Genomic DNA, 18917 nt, shown 5'->3' on the forward strand with positions numbered 1-18917 from the left:
GAGGTAGTCCCCCAAGGAAGAAAGATGATCCCCAGCAGTAAAGAAGAATACTTGCTCTAAAGAGTTTGTTATAAAGACCCTGGGAACCTCAGTAAGCAAAGCATCTAGCATAGCTACATTCAAGAAAAACTACATGAAGATTTTGAAGAAACAACTGCTAGGCTCTTCAGCTGTATGGTTGTCATGTAGGTAGCCTAAAATTTGACTTGCTACCATTGTGCTATCAAGTTTGAGCCCACTCTGCGTTTGTGTAGGAGCCACATGCTTTGTAACTCTTGATCTTGTTATATCTTTTAAGGGGATACCTTTGCTAAGAACTCATTGAACTAAGAATAAAATACTAAGAACTAAAAGCTCATTTAGAATATTAGCTGATTCTCCATAAGAAGCCTACCAGTGGAAGCTTAGGAGCTACAGTGTTAAGTGTTCAGACTCATAAGAGTATCATCAAATCCTTAGCAGTAGCCACGCCGAAGACAGCCTACTGAGAGCAAGATAAGGGGAGCTGTGCTACTAGCTAGAGGGATGAGGAAAGACTCCTCTAGTTAAGTGAGGAGGGAGTCCATTCCAGCCATGGCAGAGCAGACTATACAAAGACCGCCAGGCAGGAGATAGACTTGAGTTCAGGAAACGATGGTATCCATTTGTCTAGAATGGAGAAAATATGGAGGAGAATAATGTGAAATAAGTCTGAGAAGGTAGACTAGAGACTGATTAAAAAAGGCTTTAAGTGCCAAGTTGAGAAACTTGCATTTTATCCTGGAGACACAAGGAATAGACTGAAGCTTCTTGAGCACATGAGTGACAAGGTCAAATCTGTACTTTAGGGAAATGATTTTGATAGTTGGAAGATATATGGGAGAGACAAGAGCTAAATTTGAACTGTCTAATTTCCAGAGGACTAGCCTTTGATATTCTACATGAACACCCATTAGTTTTTATATTTGAATATTTACTAGAGCTGAATAGGCAATTTTATGTCATTAAGAACACAAAGGACATTTATGTTAAGGTCCTAACAACCTCCTAGACAGCAAGAACAAAGTTCTCCAGCTTTATGTAAAGGCTGGTGAAACTACCAGAAGCAGGAAATCCAATTTAAAACTGGTTTTGGATCTCTAGGTGACAGACTCTGAGAACTAGGACATAAGACATATAAGTGGCAAAAAAAGGATGAACACCAGGGCTATCCTGGAGGTTGAATTAACAAGATTTAGCAACTGATTGGATTTGGAGGAGTAAGAGAAAGTGAGGAGGCAAGGTTATGAACTTAAGTGACTAAGATGGTAGTGACCTCAGCAAAAGTAATGAAGTTTGGCAAAGAGTAGGTATAAGGAGAAAAATATTTGTTTCCATAATGGACATGTTGAGATGCTTTTGAAGCAACCAGGCAGAGTTGGCCAGCAAGTGAAGCTCAGGAGACAAATTTGGTCTGAATTATAGATATCATCTGTAGAGATGATAGTTCACTCCATGGAACTAATGAGGTTACTGAAGAGGGAGGGAAGGAGATTGAGAGAGAGAGAGAGAGAGAGAGAGAGAGAGAGAGAGAGAGAGAGAGAGAGAACCAAAGAAAGTCTCTTTTGCTGGATTAGCATCTAAGAAGAGGTTATCAGAGGAGTAGAAGGAGAATTAGGAGAGTTTAACAGGTTGGGGGAGTTTTCCCAGGCAGAGGCCAAGAAGGATTAGGAACTGAGAAAATAACATCAAATTGGTAGTTAAGAGAGTGTAACAATCTAGATAAGAGGTTCAATCAAGTGATAGATATGACAATCAAATTGTATTGGGCTGAAAAGAAATGGGTGAAAAGAAGTTAAAGAGAAGAGGATATATATCTGAACTTGTGCTCCAGTAGAGGCAATCACCAATCAGGAGACTAAATCTCCAGGATAGAAATTTCTCCAAGACATGGTCTCCATCTAGTATGCGTGACAAAATGGCATAGGTAACTAGAAAGGAAGCCACCCCTACCCCTGAGACTTGACTTAGAGAAAATGCTACCCCAGGGCAATTCTTCTAATTGACCTCTCATGAAATACTATTGGTTTCATTTTAGTCCCTTCTCTCCAACTATCTCCCACATAGTTCTGCTCCCTACCTCCTCAGTTCTGGGACCCTGAACCATGACCAACTAATTCTGCCACTCTTCCTGGAGGATGGTCCCCATTAGCCATCTCTTTAATGTTCCAGACCAGAGTCTCTCCCTGTCCATGATTCCCCTTGTGTTTTCCTTCCTTAGAATGTAAGGTCCTTGAGGACAAGGACTCTATTTGCTTTTTATATTTGTATTTGTGTCCACAGCATTTAGCATAGTGTTTAGCATATGCACACAGTTGGCCATTTTTGTTTTTCAATCTTATACTATTCTTCTTTCACCCTACTTGGGGTTTTCTTGGCAAAGACACGGGAGTCCTTTGCCATTTCCTTCTACAGCTCATGCTACAAATGGAGAAACTGAGGCAAACAGCATTACTTACCTGGAATCACACAGATAGTAATTGTCTGAAACCAGATCTGAACTCCAGAAGATGAATCTTCCTAACTCTAGGCCTGGCACTCTATCCACTGTGACATCTAGCTAGTAGCACTTAACAAGTACTTTTTCATTTATTCATTCATTCATCACTACCTCAGTCTATTTTAACCTCAAGGTTGAAACATAAAATGCATCAAATAGATGTGAAAATTAACAGCTTCGTTGATAGGCAATTATTTGACATTATGTGTTTTATAATGTTATCTGTTATATGTTAATGATGACAAGCTATTAGATACTGGCACATATCCACTGGGGGGAATATCATCATTCACATAGACATAGCACTTCATTCTGTGTAAAGCACTTTGCTTACAACAACCTTGTGAAGTAAATAGTACAAGTATTATTTCCCCCATTTTATAGTTAAGTAAAATAAATCTCTTTGAGGCAAAGCAGCTTGCCTTCAATCACACAGCTATAGCCATGATTGGCTGAGTTAAGATTTGAACCCAAGATTTCTGTCTCCAAATCCAATCATCTTTCCAGTACACCACATTGATTTTATATTAGATTATAAAATAACATCAAATGGCATTGTTTCCTGGGTCACAGTAATTCTCAGTTCTGAGAATTCTCCTTATGCGAAAGTATACTCATTCTTTAGGGCTAACATGTATGATTTTTTAAGCCAGAAAATATGATTTCTCCTGCCACACTTTTATGGGAGATCCTAGATTTTTTGTCCTTTTGCCAATATGTTTCCCAAAGACAATGGAAACAAGCTCAGGGGGTTCAGATAAAAATAAACGTAATTTCTATAGACTATTAAGGTTCACAACAACCCTGTTAGGTAGTTTGTATAAGTAATATCATCTCATCTTGATAGAAAAGGAAACTGATGTTCACAGAGAATAAGTGACTCAATCAAAGTCATTCAATTAATCAAAATATTCCTATGATTTCCATTCCCTTTGAGTGAGATACTGAAGCAAATAAATTGTCATCCCTATTTACATCTAGGGGACTTTGCTAAGAGGAGTTGGTTCAGTCTATTCTCCTTAGTGTTCAGCAGATTCTCAGGGTACATGAAGGAGAGGGGAGCTTCCATATATAATGGGTAGCTAAGTGGCACAGTGAATAGAGTGCTGGGCCTCGGATAAGAAAGACTCAGTTTTGTGAGTTCAGATCTGGCCTCAGACACTAGTTATATGACTCTGGGCAATTCATTTAACTCTGCCTCAGTTTCCTCATCTGTAAATTAAGCTGGAAAAGGAAATGGCAAACCACTCCAGAATCCTTGCTAAGAAAATTCTAGATGGGATCACCAAAAGTTAGACATGAATAAAACATCTGAACAACAAACTCTCTATATGAAAAAACACATAGGGCAAAGAAGAAAGACAAAGATGAAGAATAACAATATGCAGACATGAATACAACAACCTCGATATCAGCTGAAGCATGAGCCTAGGTCATCAAACAAGCAATATAGTCTAAAAGCACCACCACCGTCACTGTTAATACCACCACTACTCCAAGATGATTATGGCTATTTGTAAAAAATATTCATTTATCTATAGAAGAAATCTTTGGAAGAAATTAAATCTATCTACAGACTTATGAAAAAAAATTCTCCAAACCACTAATAATTAGAGCAAAGCAAATTAAAGCAATTCTGAAGTTCCACTTTATATTCATCAGATTGGTGACAAATGTTAGAAGGTCTGCAGGAAAAGATACATTAATAGACTGTTGTTAGAACCAATCTGAAAAGCAGTTTAGAAGTATCCTCTCAAATTCACTCAATTATGCATATTCTGACCCTGAAATACTACTGTTATGCATATACCCCAAAGAAATCAAAGATAGAAGAAAAAAACTTAAGTGTACAAAAATACTTATAGCAGCTTTTTTTTATATAATGGCAAAGAAATGGAATCTAAGAGGGTGCTTAACAATTCATGAATGACTGAACAAATTGTGGTACATAAATGTAAAGGAATGCTATTGTGCCTTTTAAAAAATGGCAGAAAGGATGTTTCAGAGAAGTCTAGTAAGACTTTTGTGAACTGATTCTGAATGAAGTAAGAAGACTCAGGAAAATGATTTATACAATAACAGCAACATTGTAAAGACAACTTTGAAAGTCTTAAGAATTATAAACAATGCAATGACCAATCATGATTGGTATGATGAAGCCCACTATCCACCTTCTGACATTGCACTGATGAATACAAGATGCAGAACTAGATGTCTATTTTGGGGCATGTGTTTTTGTTAACTATTCATATTTGTTATAAAGGTTTTGCTTTTCTTTCTTCTTTTCAAGGAGGAGTGGGAGTGTAGGAAGAAGAGAAAATATATGCTTGTTAACTGAAAATTAACTTAAGTTAAATTTTTAAAAAAGAGGAAGTCTTTGGTCCATGGCTGGAACATGGAACAGAGATGCTGTAGGAGCGACAGGTATCTGGTGCATATATAGGCTTCTACTAGAGAGCCATAGGGTACCTACCTGTCTTTCATTTCCTATACCTTCTAGAGCTTGAAGATAGATTTTCTCAGTTGCTTTAACAGAATTCTTGCAACTACTAGATAGCCAAGTTGGTAACATTAAGAGTACAAAGGACATTTATGCTAAGTTCCTAACCATCTCTCAGGCAGAGGGAAGAAAATCTTCCAGGGGTCACATTACCTGATTTAAAGAGTTGGCATAAGAGAGCAGCTTATCTGACAGGCAGCCAGATCAGAATCTTGTTGTATGCTGTTGAGTTGCTTCAAATGACTCTCCATGACCTTATTTGGAATTTTCTTGGAAAAAATAACAAGAGTGGTTTGCCATTCCCTTCTCTAGCTCATCGTTTACAGAGGAGGAGCTAAGACAAATACGATTAAGTGACTTGCCCAGGATCACACAGCTAGTAAGTGTCTGAGGTTGGATTTGAGTATCCACTGAGCCACCTCACAAAAGGAAGTGGAATTTAGATATAGCACTGAAGTATGAAACAGGTTTCTAAGGCTGCCTTAGTCTGAGAGAGACCCTGGCCAGGAGACCATCCCTTTCCTAGTTACTTCTCTAGCTTTGGAGATTCAAAGAGAACAGAAGCCCCAAATAGGACCTAACTCCTTGTGAGGGGAAGTCCCATTTGCCTTGGGATAGAACCAGAATTGGGACGGTAAGCCATTGGACAGAGAATACTTCCTTCTCTGCAGAGGATCTGGAATCAAAATGTTAAGAACAACCCTAAAGTTGGAGCAGCTGGGAGGCTCAGAGAGCCAGAACTAGAAATGGGAGATCCTGGGTTCAAATTTGACCTCAAAAACTTCCTAGCTATTTGGCCTGGGGCAATTTCACTTAACCCCAACAGCCTTGCCCTTATTGTTCTTTTTGCCTTGGATAATTGATCCTTAGTAAAATTCTAAGACAAAAGGTAAGGATTGTTTGTTTGTTTTTTAAATAGCACACTAAATTATAAAAGTGGTGGCCAGACCATCCAGCCAGTGACCAAATTTTACATGATGCCCCTTGGGTATTGAACAAGGATGTCACCCATCCAGGCTGCTAGTGTTTTTTGGTACACAACAGCATATACATTTGTGGAAGAAAGGAAATAGATAACAAAGTATGTATTAGGTCTACTCTATGTAACTATTATATGAAACTCATGGCTACTGTATAATAACTTGCTGGGAGTACACTTGCATCCAGTGTATGTGCAGGACCTGCACATTTTTAACTCTTGAAAGGGTATTGTGGGAATGTGCAGAGAGGACTCAGGCAAGTCCTTCTTAAATTGGGTGAGTAAAACTAGAGTGAATGCACAAAACAAGGACAACTTCCATCTAAGAGGGTGATGGAGAAAATGCTGGCTTCTGAGAGAAGAGACAGACAAGGTGCATCTCTGCAGACCTGGAATCAGCTGATTGAGACCAAATCAGGAGCTAAGGTCAGACAAGACAGAGCTGTCAAAGCTTATACACCTCTCTCATCCCCCAAGAAATGGAGCATCAGTGAGAAAATGAGGCAAGGAAGATTAAGATTCAAACAGAGAAAGCAAGCAAGGGAGGTGAAACTTCAATGACAGCAAGATGGCAGGGAGCCAAGGTGGAAAGAGACACTTTGGTGCAGCAGAAAACCACATGAACCAAAGAGTGAAATGGCAGGGAGCCAAGAAAGGGGGAAAGAAAGGCCAGCACAGAAGGGAACTATGCACTAAGGAGCAATAAAGTATGGAATCACAATGTGGAGAAGCAAGTCTGCTGACCTAGTCCTCCAACTGGACAGTGAATCATGGGAAATATGTGGGGTTTGGGGAAAGTTTGGATTCATTAGAAGGAAGGATTCGGTCTGATGCTCTTCAGAAATAGGGAGGAAAGGGTTTTTTTTTTTTACTTTTAAAGGGTTCAATGCATTTTTGTCAGGTTAAAAAAAAAGAATCTGTTTTTTATTGAAGTCTTGTTAGCTTGTAAGCTTACTGAAGAGAGGAGGGTTCCTTTTTGAGAAAGCAAAATGTGCCAGACCAGATCTGATGTTCCAAGAGTATTTCTGGGTGGAAGCATGAACCAAATAATTTGTGAGATGCAAAACCAAAACTGCTCCCAAGTCTTTGTGTTAAATGGAATGCCTGAATTCCATGCAGAGGAGAAAACTTGGGCTCAAAGAATAAATAGCTTATTGTCAATGAAATAAGTTTCAAAGTTTAATTTCATATTCAGGTCTTCCACCTCCAAGTGGAGTGCTCTTTCTACTATGACACATTATCTCCCAAACTTATTTACACAATTATAAGGAAAAATGGTAATCAAATCAGGGGTAAATTTATTCAATGACAAGGGAAAGAAAGACCTATATGAATGATCTGATATATCAGAAGCATGAATCTTTCCCTTCTCTAAGTTAGGTGCATATTCTCAAGCCCTCTGGCCTATAGCCCCACTGTAATCTAGTAGAAATAGCCACTAGAAGTCAGTGTCTTTACTTTTCTCCCCCTTTCAGAGATCAGAGAAGACACCCAATCTAACTGGTATGAACTGGCCCAGTGAAAAGAAGAAATGGAAAGCCAAAAGGAAATGGAACTTGAGTACTCTTTGAGATCTAAAAAGGGGGAAGTGCTAACTAAAAGGGAGGTAACATTATTTGAGTGTTGAGAGAGAGAGAAGGTATATGGGGCCAGATCACACTAAATGAGTCAAGAGTGAGAAATGGAGGTTTGGTTGAACCTAAAGAGATTCTTTCTGGGAAAGGTGAGGCTGTGGGACCACAGCAAAAAAGTCCAAATAGTCTTGGAACATTCTGGTCCCCAACTTTGAAAAGAACTATAATGCTATCAGTAGTGTGATCTTCATTATACACCCCATCCCAAACACACACATTGCTTGAACTGCTCAAAAGCTAGCATCTTCTAATGAGGAGGAACACCTGCCAAGCAACAGTGATTTGAGGACAGTGAATAGCACTATGAACCTAAGACCCAGGCAAAGCAGAACTGAGGACAGCAATAACAGCAAAGCTCCTCTTTTAGGCTGGCAATATAAGGCTGCAACCTTAGCCAGATGAACCTGCCAAGAATGAAAGAAGAGAAACTGCAGAAGGAGAGATGAACAGGGGGCTGCTGGGAACAAACAATAATAGAGAGATGGAGTGCTGATAGGAAAGCACACTGACAGAGAGCAGGAAGGCAAGAAAGATGTATAGAGCTACACCATGGATAAATATAGTCTGAGTCCTTCCGCTTTGCTAGAGTCCCAACAAGGACAATACTATAGCCCAAAGAAACTCTATATGTTCCTAGAAGAACATTAGCTGGTGGTAAGTGGAGATTGCTAAATTCCTTAGCAAACTCCATATTCTTTTTTTAAAACCCTTCCCTTCCATCTTAGAATCAATACTGCATATTGGTTCTAAGACAAAAGAGTGATAATAGCTAAGCAATGGGGGTTAAGTGACTTGCCCAGGATTGCACAGCTGGGAAGTATCTGAACTCAAATTTGAACCCAGGACCTTCAGTCTCTAGGCTTGGTTCTCAATCCACTGAGCCACCCAGCTGCCCCCCAAACTCCAAATTCTAAATCTAAGATAATGGAACATATAAACTTCGTTGCAGATCCTACCAAGGGTAGTAGTAATAAGAGTTAAACTCCCTAGAAAGAGCTGCAAGGGGCCAGCTAGATGACTCATAGAGAGCCAGACCTAGAGATTCAAATCTGGCCTCAGACACTTCCTAACTGTGTGACCTTGGACAAGTCACTTAACCCCAATTGCCTTGTCCTTGTTGCTCTTCTGCCTTGGAACCTAGTATTGATTCTAAGGCAGAAGGTAAGAGTTTTTAAAAAGAAGGAGCTAGAAGTCCACCAGGAAATAAAAAGGATTTCTAAATCCTCTATATTAGTTCAGGTACAAGTCTTCTTCTGTCTCCTTTACTAAAAAAATTTTAAGTCCTGTTCTATAATTTAGTATCTGAGGTCCCATAAGGGGAGGTCCAGAGGAGGGAATGGTACCATATACTTAGGTTTCTGGTTTGAGGAGGAGACAAGCAAAAATGACGAATAATATTAGCAAATTGATAGTCTTCTTTGGGGGAACTTTGTATATTCCCATTTCTACCCTGATGAGGACAAGTGAACTAATAAAGTTCAGACATCCTCAAAACATCATTTGTTTCAGGATAGAGCCTAGATCCAATAGTTAAGATTGTACTGGCTAAGAAAGAGTTTGTGACTATATTTCAAAAGAACTGCCTTCACAAATGAGGTAAATAGATTAAAGGGAAAGGATGACCTGCAGTTAGTTATAGTCCCCTCTTCTCTAGGAAAAGATAATTAAATATAATTTCAGGTCCAAACGTCATTAATAAATTACAGTGGAAATATATTTTAGGAGCAAGGGTGTTAGGTTCTGAAGTCACTGTCTAAGGTGATAATCATAAGCAAAATTATCCTCGCACTACAATCACTTGCCACCCATAAAGTACAATACCTCATTGTACCTTCATTCCTGTTCCAGAGAGCCACAACGACCCCTGGAGAAAAGAATGGTGGAATGGGGGAGAGTGAGGCAGTAATGAAGCATTAAGTGGGATGGCAATATCACTCAAGATTTCTGTCCCATCTCCTCTTCTTGCCCCCTTCCAATTGACATAGCTCTTAGATCCAACTTTATCTCAATGTTACCAATCAAGCATGCCAACTTCCCTTACTACATTTTTATAACATGTCAGAATCTGTTTGCCTTGGAAACCTGCTGCAAATATGGAGAGAGGGGAATGTCAGTTGTTCTAAAAGAAGTGTGTGAAATAAAAAAATCACTGTGTTGGGTATGGGCTGCTCATTGTCACAGCTGAAAGTTCATAGCCAAGGATCTACAGTAACAGAAGTCATTCTGGATGAGAGGCAAGGTCATTTTATGGCTTGTGACTTAATTACTCTGCAAAAATCATGGCCTATGGGACAGCTAGGTAACATGGTGGGTAGAGAATAAAGTCTATTGTCAGGAAGCCCTGATTCAAATCTGAACTCAGACATATCCTAGTTGTATGACCCTGGGCAAGTCGCTTAACCTCAATGGCCTAGCCTCTTGCTACTCTTTTGTCATAGAAATGATAATAAGACAGAAGGTAAAGATTAAAAAAAAAAAAAAGAATATGGCCTATCAAAAGAAGACTCTTTGGTGCTACTCAATGATTTTGCATAAATGGTGTTTTTTCTCTCCTTTTTTTTGTTGTTCTTGAGTACTGAATTAAATGTACATGTGACCCTCCTATATAAATAAAAAATTTGAGGTTTCCCTCTCCTCCTGACCATCTCCTACCTAAATAAACCTTCTTTCTTTGGTTCATTGTCTTCTAACAGAAGTCTTCTACAACTCCAGCATCCTTAGCACTATTGGTGGACAGGACTGTGTCTGTGGGTAACCTATAAAGGGCAAAGAGAACCTGATAGGTGGGAGCTCTACTTTGTCCTTCAGGTCAAAAGGGTTCCTCAGTATGTTTCAATGGGAAACAAACTGAGGAGGAAGTCCAAAGACCTGACTCTGCTTTTGACTTGATATGTGATCCTGATGTGTTGTGCCATGTTCATTTTTAAATGATGGTGTTTTCCCTAAAACCCCTGAGATCACTTCTCTCTCTCATGAGTTATATTCTAAGGCCCTTTGTGATTCAGACATGCTCTATCTGTTTCATGTTCTCAGGACCAGTCCAATTCTGACACGCCATGGTCTAAGTCCTCTTATCCCTCTAAAATTCTGTTGTTTCAATGATTCCAGCTAAGCCATCAGCAACTCAGGGCTGGGTTATTTCCTTTGTCTCACCCTGTGTGCTTAGGTTCAAGGGATTTCCCATATGTCAGCCTAACCCAAGCCCTACCAACAAAGCCCAGGCATTTTTTCCCCTGGAAAATACTCATAAAATGACCAGAAAGATGATCCCAACCTGAGACAAACTTACCCAAACACACACCAGAACATGATGACATTCGATTTCCACAGCTACATTGGACTCCCTTATTAAAAAGGAAAAAGTCCTTAGAGCAAGAACACATGATTAGAAGTCAGGAGATAAGCGTTCCAGTGGTGGTAGACATATAGCTAGGAACACATATACAACCAGCATATGTAGCCTCACCTCTACTCTTTTGTGACTAAATAGGTCACTTCTGACTCTAATCATGTCATTCTCTTCTGGTGAAATCATTTAACTTTTCTGAGCTTCAGTTTTCTTCTCTGTGAAATGGGAAGTAACAACTATCTGCTCTAGCTCATCAAATTGTGAGTCAAATGAGTACACTATTAAGATAGAAATATTCTTCTTAGTAAGGAAAATCATTCAATTCACATTGCTTCTAAGGCAGTTCTTTGAGAGAAACTAACTGGCCTCACCATGTTGACCCTTATGGCTTTCTCTTTATGACAGAAAGGAAAACTGATTTTGTATAATTTCCTACTAGCAACACAAAGACGCTTTAATTGGATTCAGTTCAGCTGGTAGCTAACCTCCTCCTGACATTTCACCAGTGGAGTAATACACATGTGAAATACTAGATCAAAAGAACAATATATTGTCCTGGGTCTTCAGTGCCGTGACAGGGAGCAAAGAAAGCAGAGCAAAATTCCCTAGTGGAGATATTTTAACCTTAGGTCAGCTTTGAAATCTGTCAGAAGTTGTGCTCTGCTCAGAGCCATCCTTATCTTCGCCCAGGGAGTCTGCTTTGCCAGCCAGGAGACTATTTTTATACAAGCTGAGGGACAGTTAAGGTTTTTAGTATCTGGTTATGATTTCCATTCCCTCTGGTTTTCCTCCCTGTGTGCAGTGAGACTAAAAAGTCTATTTCTTTGCTAATCACAGAATTGTAATAAGCCTGGTGCCACTGTGTTTATTAAGGGAGAAAATGCTCGACTAGAGGGTAAATTGCTCTTTCAAGGCAAGAGAGAGTACAGTTACAAAGTCAGACAGCTCCCTTGCTAAAGGGGGAATGGGAACAATTATATGCCCCCTTCTGGCTACTCACCCCTGACCTTCTTTCCTATTGTTTTTAATATCAATGATAATAGTCATTTGCAGCCAAGGGGAGACCTCTCAGGAAAAGAATCCAAGAATATCTTCATTGACTATCCAGTCAAAATAAAAACCACACTGTGGCAACAATAACAGTCCTTAGAGAATAGTCCGACTCTCCACACCCTGTATGCCAGAGGCCACCAAAGACCTTGCCAAGGATTGGAAGAGACTGGAATTCCCAGGAAGAGATGGATTGAAGAACAACTGGAGGTAGACTCTGGAAGGGGGACCCCTAGGGCCACTACAGATGCCCTAACCTCCTTCAGGCCCAAGGTTGTCCAACAAGAGAATGGGCTGCTTGCTTCTTGAGTAAATTACGACATTCTCATTATGACCTCATTATACAGTATCTATAGAAGCTATCCATGCTTTAAGAAGTGATTGAACTAGATGATATTTGAGGGCCACAACATAGCCTGGATTCTGTTCTTTCTAGCTCAAAACTGAAATAGTCTTCAGAATTACAAAATTTTCCAAAGGCTATTCTGGGGGCCTGGGATTGGACCCATGGAGGATGCCTCAGCAAGGTGATGAGGATAGTTTCTACATCATTTCCATAAGGTGCCTGCCTAATTGCCCAACACTCCACATTCCCTTACTGACTTACAGCTAAGTGAAGCATCAAGGGATTCACACAAGTGTTGACTGAGGGAAGGTGTACTGTTAGTGCTACTATCCCTGACTGTAGGAAACTAGCTTATTGTGGGAAGTGGGGAGGGGTGTGGGACTGTTTGGCACTTTTCTCAGGGTGTACCCTTTCCTCACTCACCTGAAATCTAGTTTCTGCCCCTAGTAGGGCAGATGGAGATGGAAATTGCTTTCTCAAAGGTTGACCTCTTTGTGTCTCTTATGTCCATTCCCAACTCCCATTTCCATTCTAGTGTGGGTTGTCACTCCACCCACCTGAAGGACTGCTGAAGTCTCTTAACAAGTCTTTCCATGTCCACCCCCCCACCACTCCAATCTAGCCTTAATCCAGTCATCATCTTCACTCATAGATCTGGTCATTAAACAATTAAACATTTGTTAAGGCAAAAACAAAGCATCCCTTCCTTCTATATTTTATTAGGACAAGCAATCTCTATACATATATAGGTACAATTAAAATGGTTAGATGAAGAGCAATAGCCACTGGGGGAGATAGCAGGAAGGGTTTCCTGTTAAAAGTGGCACTTGAGCTCTGAGTTTTAAAAGAAGCAGGGGTTAGGAGGGACTACATGGGATGGAAGAGGACACCCAGTGCAATCCCAGAGATGGGATATGGAGGGACAAAAGAAAGCCAGCTTGACTGAGTTTAGGGAAAGAAAGTGTCAATCACACTGAAAAGATATTGTTGCTAAGTTGGTCATATCACTCTTCCTTTAAGAAATTTTCAAATGTATTCCTACTGCCTATCACACACTATTCAAACTCTTTAGTCTGATAGCTGAGTCTCCTCACAATTTAGTACCAAACCTACCTTTATATCTCATTTTCTTCCCCTCCACATACTCTACTCAGACTGTACTATTTGCTATTCCCCCTTACGGACCCTGAATCTTCCCCACTTCCATACCTTTGTTCATCTTAAGCCTAAATGGCTTTCCTTTCCAACCTCTAACTTTTGAATTTCTTATTTACTTATCCCTTAAAGCCCAATTAAAATGGCATTTTCTCTAATAAGCCTTTCCTGGTCTCCATCATTAATAACTTCTCCCCACTCAGACCTAACATGGTATTTCATATGCATATTTCTTATGGACTTGGGATCATAAAATCAGTGCTGGAAGCAACATGTATTTCTTTGTGGTTTAGTTATTTGTATCTCCGTTCAACCCCTTTCCTATAGCTTGAAGACAGAAGCTATATCTTACTTGACCTTTCTTTCTGGTCCAGGACCAATCACAGAGCTCTGTTCACAGCAAGCACTTAATAAATGTTTACCAAATTTGTTGACAACATTGTAAGTATCTAAGCCATAGGAAATGAGCTGCCCCTTCTCCACTGGGCCCAGCTAAGTGCTTTCATATTGAAGAGGTGAACGAAAATTTTATAATGAGCAACCTCAGAAGGAAGATAATTTCAGAGATTCTCGATGCCTTGTCAAGGCTTTCCCTGAGCCATTAATAATGAAAACACTCAACACCTGCCTGTTTATTTAGGTTCATCTGTAAGACCCATCACTAACTACAACACTTCTTCCTCCTCAAAGCTTTTAATAAACGTTAAATTATTAATGCCTGAAAATGAACAAATGAGCCCTGATTTCTTCTGGGCCTAAATCTCTCTGTCACATCCATCAAGGAGAAGTTCCTATAATTTAACCCTTTGTCTGCCCTAACAACAAAATACATTCGTGAAATCAAAATGACTTTGCAGCACAGAACACACATTGTCAAATTCAGAAGGTCTCTTAGAAAAAAAAATATATGTGTGTGTGTGTGTGTGTGTGTATATATATATATATACATATATATAATATTCTTCTTTGGTGCAGTGATTTTTCTTTAGCTTTCTATTATTTCTTTAGCTTTCTATTCCAAGGAATAGGACTAGAAAAAATCTGGGTGCTAAACTGGTCCTGGAAGGAAACTCTAACCCTTCAACAGATTGTACATATTAATCTTATGGAAGGGTCTTGAGTCCCTTCTCCCTATTTAATTTTCTAAGATTCAATAATAAACTGTGAGTTGGAAAAAAAAAAGGACTGAAATAGCTTTCCCTTTAGTGGGCTCTGGTTCCCTTGTCAAATGGGTCGGTGCACCAAAGTATTCCTGAAAAAAGTAAGAGAAGAGTTTTTCTCTCTCATGCCACTCACCATCTGATGACCTACAAACATAGAATGCCACAGCTGAAAACAACTTTAAAGTGTAGAATGTCAGATCAGGAAGGAACCTTATAATATAGACTGTTAAAACTGGAAGAGACCTTAGAAATGTCAGGGCTGAAATAGACTTTGGACAGCAGCAGCTTGTCCATCCTTCTGATTTTACAAATGAAAAACATGAGTAAGTTTCCCACTCCAGAAGGGAGCAGTAACTAGCCCAAGAGCCTACAGCTAGTTAGAAGCAGAACAAGAACCACCAAATAGGAGTTTTGATTCAGAGCTCTATTCTTCTTCTGTTCCACCCTATTAGTTATCATTGAATCACAGAATATCAGAGCTGGAAGGGAGGCTGAGAGATCTTGTTTCAAATCCTATCCCCCCAACCCCCACCCCACACACACACCTTTTTTTAATAGGTGAGGCAGCTGAGGCACAGGGAGGTGAGCTGAAGATCACACAAGAACTAAAGTAACACAGTCAAGATTCAAAACCAGTTCCTGCTAGTGTTCTTTCCTCCACACCATCTAGAATCACCCCAACCAGGCATCTACCTACCCTGTATGCCCCTACTTCCTACACACATAACCCTCCCCACACAAACTGCCCTTTGAAGGGTTCTTTTACCCTTTAATCACCATTACTAGGTTGGCAGTTGACCAACGCTTCTAGTAGGCTGAAAAATATTCTTTTTAATTGGCAGGGTCCCTGTTAACCCAGAGTTAAGATATTTACTGAAATAAATATGATCTAGATTGGAATGTGAAAGAAGCAAAAATTGGAGCAAGATGTGATATGTGAAATATTACTTCTAATTAGGAGAAAATGCTAGAGAAAGTCTGGAAAACTCTCAATTGACAAGCATTTAATAGGAACTTCCTATATGCCAGGTGCTATATTGGACTCTAGGAATACAGAAATAAAATTGAAACAGTTACTGTCCTCAAAGATCCCATATTCTGTCAAAGAAGTCAATATGTATATGAATGTGTACTTGCATATACTATACAATAAGTATTATAGTCTATAGTAGCACATCCATGTAGTACAGTATAGTACTATACTATAGAACATCTATAATAATATATGCTATATATAATATATATTTTATTGTAGTCTACAATAGTTATAATATAATAGCATGTATGTGCATGTGAGATTTGAATCTTTGAATTATATATACTATATTATATGTTATACTATAGTAGGGTCTACATATACCTATTTCATAGTATAAATACACGGTATAATGTGTGTACACTATATATACCATATACACAAACACTTGTATTTGTTTTACAAAGTTTCTACTCAGCTCTGGACTATTTATTATTCCTCAAGAATGCTGGGAAAACTACTTAACTAAAGGTCCATTTTCCCCCCATATTTTTATCCTGGTAGAATTATACTAAACTAATAGCTTTGATTTTTTTTTTCTTGAAAGTTGTTCATATCCTTTGGCCATTTGTTTAATGGCAAATGGTTTGTCTTATAATAATATTTGTTGTTTTTATTTTTTTATTGTCATGCAAAACACATTTCCATGTTGATCATTGTTGAAAGATCAAATTCATACATAAGCAAACCCCCAAAATAAAATCATAAATACACTGGTGTGAAAGGCAACTCCAACAGTTTTTCCTCTGGAGGCGGATAGCATTCCCTGTCATAAGTCTTTCAGGATTGTCCTGGATCATTGCAATGCTGAAGAGTAGCCACATTTTCACAGTTGATCATCATTCAATATTGCTATTACTGTGTACGATGTTCTCCCAGTTCTGCTTATTTCACTCTATATCAGTTTCTGCAGATGTTTCCAGCTTTTTCTGAAATCATCTTGCTTATCATTTCTTATAGCACAATAGTATTCCATTACCAATATGTACCCCAATTTGTTCAACCATTCCCTCATTGATGGACATCCCCCCCATTTTCCAATTCTTTGCCACTACAAAAAGATCTACTATAAATATTTCTGTACAATTAGGTCCTCCCCCCTTTTTTATTATCTCTTTGGGATACAGACCCAGTAGTGGTATTACTGAATCAGAGTACAGTTTTAAAGCCCTTTGAGCAGAATTCCAAATTGCTCTACATAATGGTTGGATCAGTTCACAACTCTACCAACAATGCATTAGTGTCCCAATTTTGCCACATCCCCTCCAACATTTATCTCTTTCTTATATTGCCATATTGTCCAATCTTATAGGTGTGAGGTGGTAACTCAGCATTGTTTTAATTTGCATTTCTCTATTCAAGAGTGATTTAGAACATTTTTTCTTATGATTATAGATGGCTTTGACTTCTTTAATTGCTTGTTCATATCCTTTGACCTTTTGTCAATTGGGGAATGACTTATATTCTTATAAATTTGTCTTAATTCTCTATAAATTTGAGAAATTAGATCTTTATCAATTATCTTATGTATTTGAATCAGTTTTCCATGTATCTTGTATACCAGTTCTTTAACAGAGAAATTTGCTGGAAATATTTTCCCAATTAGCTGTTTCTTTTCTAATTTTAATTGCATGGATTATGCAAACGTTTTTCAACCACGTCATCAAATTTGTCCGTTTGGTCTCATTTGATCCAGAAATCTTGCTCTAATCATAGTTGTGAAATGTTTTTTTTTTAACCCTTACCAGGAGTTTCCCCACTGTGATCCTGTTGTGATGATCAGCAACTGACTCTCCTAGACCACTATTTTAAGAGATCCTACTGTCCATCACCTCCTTCACAATGTCACAACTATCTTTATCCCCATTCCCTTCAGTTCTGGAATTATGACTCAGAACCAAACTAACTCTTCCATTGTTCTCTGAATGAGTGCCAATCTATTCCCCAGTGGCCCCAGGCAACATCCAGGTGACTTTCCAGACCAGAACAAGCCTCTTGGAAGTTCCTCTCCTATAGCTCTCATTTCCTGCTTTAGGATGCAAACTCTTCTGAGGACTGGCACACAGAACAAGGTCTGCCATTTGTAAGGACCTACATGGTTGTTTTTTTCAGACATTCAAATATGATGTGGTTAGGAAATGAGAGAGAAATGAGAGAACAGAGAAGAAGACAAATTTAATTAACATCCCTATTCAGATAATGCCCAGAATTATTCAGCTCTGGTCTCTTCTTGGGAACACCAACTGCAAGGGATGCTGGAATTAGTTTTTATGGGCAAGTGTTAATTTTCACTGATAGCTGTACACCCCACAAACACTACAAATTAAGGCCTGATTTATTTACTGTACATGGAAGACACTCACAGTTAAGGAGTGTGATTTAGATGTTAAAACAGCAAAGGAGGAGCCAGACAAGTAGAAGAGCCAAGCAAGACTAGTCATCAAATATACCAACACACACACACACACACACACACACACACATGAAAATATCCAGGAGGAAAGAATCATGAACAATGTCAGATATTGCAGAGAATGAGACAAAGTGAGGACTGAGAAAAGGCCATTAGCTTTAGCAATTACGAGATTATTGGAGGGGGCAACTGGGTCGCTCAGTAGATTGAGAGCTGTTAAAATTTATTTTGGTTGGACTTAATATATTAATTGCTGGTTGCCAAGGATTTAATTATTAAATACCAAAAGGAATTACTAAAGTCAAATGGAATTTTGGTAGTTTATTTTACAATAGAGGGAAGATATTAAGGAAGAGAGAAAGGGGGGGGGGAGGGGGAGAGAGCTCTGGCTTCCCCTTAACCAGGTAGAAATTCTAAGCCCCAGCCAGGGGAAAGGTGTCTCAAGGTGATGGGACTTTCTTGGAGGTTCACACCTCCAGAAAGGACAAGGAAACTAAGTCAGCTTTTTATTCACCACAGTGACTGTCTAAAAGGAAAGCAGTCTGAGGTCTCCAGCACAAGCTCCTCCAGGGTCAAGTTCCACATACAAGTCTGAGTGTCCAACTTCCAGTCTCTCGTCAAGCATCTGTCTTCCCTCTATCTCCAAGTGACTGATTCTTCACTCCTAGTCAGGGTGATTAACTGTCCTCTTCAGTCTTTGTTTCCTCTATTTAAAGACCTTTTTCTCTTGTGTCACCTCCCCTAAATCTCATGTCTACCAATCACAGCAGACAC

The 18917-nt window shown here is 39.1% G+C and overlaps 1 protein-coding gene and 1 long non-coding RNA gene across 4 annotated transcripts in view; one reads left to right on the forward strand and one right to left on the reverse strand.

Annotated features, from left to right (window-relative positions):
• The window catches only part of GSG1L (GSG1 like), a 406917-nt gene that overhangs the window by 259881 nt on the left and 128119 nt on the right, over positions 1-18917 (reverse strand). The window lies entirely within an intron of this gene.
• On the forward strand, positions 11197-12440 carry LOC130455514 (uncharacterized). The gene is made up of 2 exons (XR_008913532.1): positions 11197-11240; positions 12024-12440. It is a non-coding gene; the product is annotated as an uncharacterized LOC130455514 (long non-coding RNA).

The sequence above is a fragment of the Monodelphis domestica genome, chromosome 7 (genome assembly GCF_027887165.1).
Source record: "Monodelphis domestica isolate mMonDom1 chromosome 7, mMonDom1.pri, whole genome shotgun sequence".
NCBI classification, from domain to species: Eukaryota; Metazoa; Chordata; class Mammalia; order Didelphimorphia; family Didelphidae; genus Monodelphis; species Monodelphis domestica.